This window comes from Zingiber officinale, chromosome 4A (genome assembly GCF_018446385.1).
Source record: "Zingiber officinale cultivar Zhangliang chromosome 4A, Zo_v1.1, whole genome shotgun sequence".
NCBI lineage: Eukaryota > Viridiplantae > Streptophyta > Magnoliopsida > Zingiberales > Zingiberaceae > Zingiber > Zingiber officinale.
In genome coordinates this window covers 84,022,431-84,029,044 of record NC_055992.1, presented here as the reverse complement: position 1 = coordinate 84,029,044, position 6,614 = coordinate 84,022,431, and the positions used below count along the sequence as shown (strand labels likewise).

The 6,614-nt window shown below is 37.3% G+C and overlaps 1 long non-coding RNA gene across 1 annotated transcript; it reads right to left on the bottom strand.

Moving 5' to 3' along the window:
- Positions 1 to 3,001: 3,001 nt before the first annotated feature.
- Positions 3,002 to 5,964, bottom strand: LOC121973401. Its single transcript, XR_006109582.1, has 2 exons — positions 5,634 to 5,964; positions 3,002 to 3,206 (listed from the first exon to the last, which is right to left on the bottom strand). It is a non-coding gene; the product is annotated as an uncharacterized LOC121973401 (long non-coding RNA).
- Between the last annotated feature and the right edge of the window lie 650 nt (positions 5,965 to 6,614).

Below are 6,614 nucleotides of genomic sequence, written 5' to 3'. Positions count from 1 at the left end.
CCGCCTTAGGTGTCACTTTAGTTTTCTTCTTGACTAATCTTGGACACTTGCTCTTGTAGTATCCATTCTTCCTACACTCAAAGTATATAATATGATTTTTATTTTTAGTAATTAAAATTGTTATACCTTTTTTACTCATAGGAGTGACATATGATTCTTCATTTGATTCGGATGTCGAGGTTTCTTTTCGTTCCAGTGTCAATGAACTATGCTCCCCCTCAATCCCTGAGATGGATGCCACTTCAACTTCATTCTCAGATGTTAAGTACCTTTCAACCTCCGAATTCTCATATACATGAAATAAAGAATTTCCTTTTTTGCCTTTGTCGTTTATTTGCATTGAGGATGGATCTTCATGGAGCTTGGCCAATTTTCTCCATGTAATCCCCTAATTTATACAAGATGTCGTTCGGGATTAAATTAACCAAAATTTTAGTTACATTGTCGTTAGTATCAGATTTTAGGAGTTGCTCCTCGATCTACTTTTTTTTATTGAGGAGTCTTCCTTGAGCATCAATTGGGGCTTCAAATCCCTCCATTAAGATGAACCATTCTTTAATATTCATTATAAAGAAATTCTCAACCCTAGCCTTCCATTGGTCGAATCCTCCTAATCCAAAGGGTAGAGGTGCTCAGATGTCATATCCAACTCCATCTTGAAAATCTATTTTGAATTGAGCTCCTTTGATGATGAGTATTTGACCTGTTGAAATTTAAGGCTTCAACTTTCAACTTCTTCTTCTTCTTCTAGCTCTTGCTTCTTTTGGCAATTAGTCTGATGAAGAGTGACCTTGCTCTAATACCACTTGTTAGAACATGTAGAGAGCTATAAGGGGAGGGGGTTGAATAGCTTCATTCACTTCTTTAAACTTGATTGGTAGATGAAAACTTGAAGCAATGATAACGCTTGGATTTTACTTGGTATCCATCTTCTTGAGGTGACTAATCCAAGGGTCCACTCCTCACTCATACTTACACTATGAAAACCTCATTTATAGAGGCGGATAAGTCTCATACAAGCTATTCTTATAAGAACACAATAATGTTAGAACACTTCGAGAGCTAGAGAGGGGGTGAATAGCTTCTTTCACTTTGTCTTGTTGAGGTTGTAGCGGATAACTCGAAGCAATGTTAACTTGTTAGATTGGTGTCCACCTCCTTGAGGTGACTAATTCAAGGGTCCACTCTTCTCACTCATAGATACACTATGTGTTGGTGCAGGGAGCACCAGAAGATCGAACTTGTGTTTTGATAATGGCAAAGGATTCAAAGTTAAGGTTACTTGTTGTCTAACAAGTGTGATTGAGATTGCAGGAAAGTCCTAAGTGTTCTTAGGTAAAAAGTCCTAGTGGATTCTAGGCAAGTGGAAAATCCTAGGGGGAGGTAACCCTAGGTTATGGAAAGTCCTAATTGCGATTAGGAAATAAAGTCCGAGTCTGGAGGACTGGGTGAAGTCTTGACAGGTCGAGGACTTTGGGTGAAATCCTAGAGTCGAGGACTCTAGGTGAAAATCCTGATGGTCGTGAATCAGGTGGAAGTCTGGATGGGTCGTGAAGCGGACGTTCAACATGAAGTCCTGGAGTCTCGGACGCTAAGTAAAAGTCCAGACAGTCTAGAGAACCAGTCTAACAAAAGGTAATTTCTCCAAAGAGGAGTAGGTGAGGATGCGTTCCCCGAAGAGAAAACAGTAGGTGTCGGTTCTACCTAGGGTTTATGGGAAATCCAAAAGTCAGAACCGGATAGGCCAGAGACTGTCAAAAGTTAAATTTCATATTATCTGCTATTATTCTAATTCTATTTTATAGGACGACTAACATATTTACTGGGTCAGAGTTTGCCTTATTTGGTCGATTGAACGCCCGAATCAGTTGACCAAACCCCCAAGCAAAAGGATCATATTTCCAACGAGTTGATCAGGTTCGACCAAGGCATCGGTTGACTGAACCTTGGGTTTAGTCGACCAAACAATGGATAGACGCTGACTCGATCAGACCGGATTGATCGGACTAGATAAGCCAGTGAGGAAAGTAAGATCGATCGACCAAATGGTGGGATTGGTTAACCGAACGAAGGCTCTATCCGAAGTGGAAGAATCTGGATGGGAAGCTGGGCAGGTTCAGAAGGTTCGGTCGATTGAACACCTGAATTGGTCAACCGATTAGCATTGAGTCAAAGATTGATCCAGAGATTAGTGGATCTAGATCAGATCTAGCTCAGATATAAAATGGGGTTCAGCCAGTAGCTTTGAGTCATTTCTTCACAACAAATTCAGAACAACTTCTGCTCTCTTCCGCGCTGCTCCAAGACGATTTGCCAATGTCCAAAAGCTGCTCCGACAATTGATGATCAACTACTTATTCTTTGTTGTCGGTAAATCTTGTTTTAATTATTATACTTGTACTAATCTTTGTAAAGTGTTTCCAAACTGATAGTGGCTTCCCCAACAAAGTGATCGATGATCGTGAGCCTTGGAGTAGGAGTTGTCACAGGCTCCGAACCAAGTAAATCAAAGTGTTAGCATTGTTTGCTTTTTGTTTCTGTCTTTACTCCATTGTGTTTTACTTCAAGATTATTTTAAACGAACGTAAAAGCCATGAGTGCTATTCACCCCCCTCTAGTGCAACAATCCTACACTATGAAAATCTCCTTCTAGGAGGCTGAGAAGTCTGTACAATCTAACCACAAGAAATACAACAAGGATACCACAAGGACAAGGAAAGTAAATATTGTTGGTCACAATGCGGCCGATCAAGAGGGGGGGGGGGTGTAACGACCACCCTTCTTACTACTACTACTCACTAAGGATGACTGTTACTTATCTACTAACTCTACTTAACCAGTATAATTAAAATCCTCGAAGAAACCCTACCGAAAAATTCCGAACGAGTCTCCCCTGTACCGGTGACCATAATCATTAATACATGACATAATATACACAGCCACAAGCGGCTGGAACACATATCAATCAACCACGCAGTTTATATATCAAAAAGAAGCACAATACCAAGGAAAGATCAACTCTAACGAATACACGACAAAACAAACCAAATAATAACATGCACAAGTTCTAAATACGTTAAACACTTAAACCAAAACATTCTAAATAAATTCAGGTTCAATCTCTTAATCTACTCTATAGTCCAAACATCACACACCATCCGCGCCACCTTGTCGCCTTCCTTGCTATATCTTTTTCTTTCCTATATCTGCAGTAAGAGGAAGTGCAATCTATAAACAAAATTTGCTTAGTAAGCGCTATCTAACTCACAAAACCACGAATGTGCATGTATACGAAAAGAACTAAAAACTACATGCTCTAAAAAGAAATAAAGCATAAACATAACTGCTCATGTCAAACTAATAGCAATGAAAAGCTAAGGAATCTACTCATGTAATTCTAATAGCTAATCATGCTACTCATCTAATAGGTAAACATGAAAACTACTCATCCACTAGATAAACATGGTAGAATAAAGAACTAAACTTACTGATTTTTAGAACTATATGAAACTTATTCCATTTGTTCTAACTTAATCTCTAATACTTTATGTTTATGTAAAACTCGTTTTACTTGTTCAAAAACTTATACTTATAATACTTCAAAATAATAATCAACTTCTCTTGGGCCCGGGAACTGTGCTTTTACTTTTGTAACGACCCGACCCATTTGGCGGCCTATTTGGCGACCCTCAGGTCGTCGACCATCGACCGTCGGTCGTGCCGTTACTACTAGGTTATCTGAACCTAGGGACGACTATGGGAGCCCAACCCAAGGACAACTGAGAGTCCAGTACAGTGCCACTGATAAAAGTAAAATACTTGTTATCTTTTAATACTTCTAATATATAATGCCTTGGCATTTTAATAAGCACCTTGTGGGCCAAAATCCCTAAAGTCTTGACTTTGGGATCTACTTAAGCCTTGGCCTTTTTCTTTCTTTTCTTTATCTGTCTTATACTTTTCTTTATCTTTCTTATACTTTTCTTAAACCCAAAATACTGTTAGGGTATCTTTCGTATGCATCTATGAATGAAACTAACTATGTAACACATAACCATGCATAGAATACAAAAGAAATCTGCACATACAATACTTATAAAAAATCTGCACAAATGCTTAACAGAAATCTGCATACTAGCTTGATAAAAATCTGCATAATAGCTTAACAGAAATCTGCATACTAGCTTAACAAAATCTGCACTTGCTTAACAGAAATTCTGCAAAGAAACTTAACAAAAGAAACATATTCTGGCTAGTACAGATTTTCATCGTCTCTCAAACTTCCTTTCCATAATATGACTAATACACATCTTATCTGGAATTCACTCAATAAAGATATTATAACTCGTAATCCATTTAAAATTCCAGAATCAGCCAAGCACAGATGTTATCCATATACTTGAATGGAAGTAGCATAACTAAACCTCAAACTCAGATTCAACATAAGCAATTTATCTAAACCTCATACTCAGATTTAATGTAAGCAAATTATCTAAACCTCATGCTCAGATTTAACATAAGCAAATTATCTAAACCTCATGTTCAGAACCTCAAATCTGTATACTCGAATGGAAGTAGCATCTCTAAATTACTCACATACTTCTCACCTGTTAAATTCATTACATCAATTCAAATCATCTTTAGTCTTAACACATGATATAAATCTATACTTGAATCTGTAGGTTTTGCTACCACATCCATGATTAACTCAAGAGAATCCAAACATCAACAATTAGCTTCATGGAACTTAAACTAGCTTCAAAGGGACTAAGAAATAAAAATCTAACTCATGCATAGGGAAGTAAAAGATGGATCAAGAAAATTGCTACTAGAAACCAAAACTTCGTGCATGGATTAACTACTAAGAATCCAACTGAAACTTTTCAAATTAAATCAGTTCATTGTTGTTTACTTGGCAACAAAGGGTTTAGAACTGCATATTTAAAGAAATGAACAGAGAACTGCACAAATCCTAATACACAGCAAATTTCAAAGGTTGTTCTGTTCATGCCAATTTAGTAGCACCACCCATCCTGATACTATCAAAGCTATCTAATCCAGAATCAAGAAAAGTATAAACATAACATCAAGATAATTGTTTCATTGACCTAACAACATGGAATTATCTTATACTAAAAAGAACCAAAATCGATAATCCATCTTCATGTTCGATGCTACAAAGATTTGCTACTAAGAACTTATGAACATAGCTGTTCTTCACGTTCTGTTAACAAAGTATACTATTCTGCAGTAAGCTACAACATCAACCTACAAACTTTAGAACAAAACTAAACCCTCTCTTGTACCTTGCCCAACAACAAGATTCCAAACTAATCATCCTCTTTCTTTCTTTAGGCTCACGGCAGTAAAACTCCTAACTCAATCATCCTTCTGATCAGTACCACAGTAAATAAACAAGAGAAACCAAAGTGCTACTAATAAGGAAAAATTGTCACTGAAAACCTAAATTCAAATCCGTTCTTCATGCTTACTGAACTAATTTGTCTCTTCTTTCTTTAGGATTCACGGCAGCCAACAAAAACCAAGTTTTCTTCACGGTAAAACTCAAGAAAACAAGAAGACAGCAAAGCAAAAATCGGAACAACTCTTACCGCAGGTGAGTAGCAACTTACCTAGCGTTCTTGGACTTACAACCGAACGCAAGGAGGACTTCTAGGTCTCGGAGCTCTGATCGGAAGACTCGAAATCGCGGCTCCTTCTCGTGCTCCAGATTTCTCCTCGTCGTGAGAAGCTCGGCGGTGTGAAGAATCCATAGAACCTTGCCTTGGCCGGCCGCCGGAGTGAAGCCCTAAGCCCTCTTTTGTGTTTTCGTTCGAGCAGAGAACGGCGTCGGAAGAGAAAGAAGAGGTAGGGTTTTTTTTGGTCACGAGTAATCAAGCCCTAAGTTCTCACTTTATAACTCCAATATTTCTATTAACTACTATTGCTTATATATTTTTCGCTTCCCTTCTTATTAATAAAGCATTGCCCAGCTTGTTCATTTGATGTTCACTTGGTGCGTGGCTCATGTTCGAATCCATGCAACTATTTTATTTCCTATTATTCTCTGTTTCCTAACTATCGCTTAAATAGAATTTTCTCCATCTGTAATTACAAATGACTGCTAGCACACTTGGTTAACCCGCTTTAACTAATCCTGTGTCATTGCGATTCCTCATCCGGACTTTTATTTCCAATTTATTTAAACATTCTTAATATATATATATTTCATCCCATATATTTTCAAATCACGTCAGTAGTGTTGGGGTTGATGATTGTTAAGACTCCAAAGTCCGAGGTCATGGGTTCAAACCCTGACACTTTTTTTGTTCTATTTTTTTAAACTTCTTCCTCTTAGTAAAAATACCAAACGAACTCCAAAAATTACATAAAAATACTCTAAAAATTTTTAAAAATCACTAGAATTTTTCTATAGCATTTAAAAATATTTTTGAATTATTTTTGGGGCTCAAAATGAGGAAATTTGGATCGTTACAATTCCCCACACCTTATAAAAAGTTCGTCCTCGAACTTAGAATAATTATAGATCTCTCTGTCTCATACTATCCTTACACTCCTAAATAATTTTCTCGTGCTTCTGGTTCTAAATAACT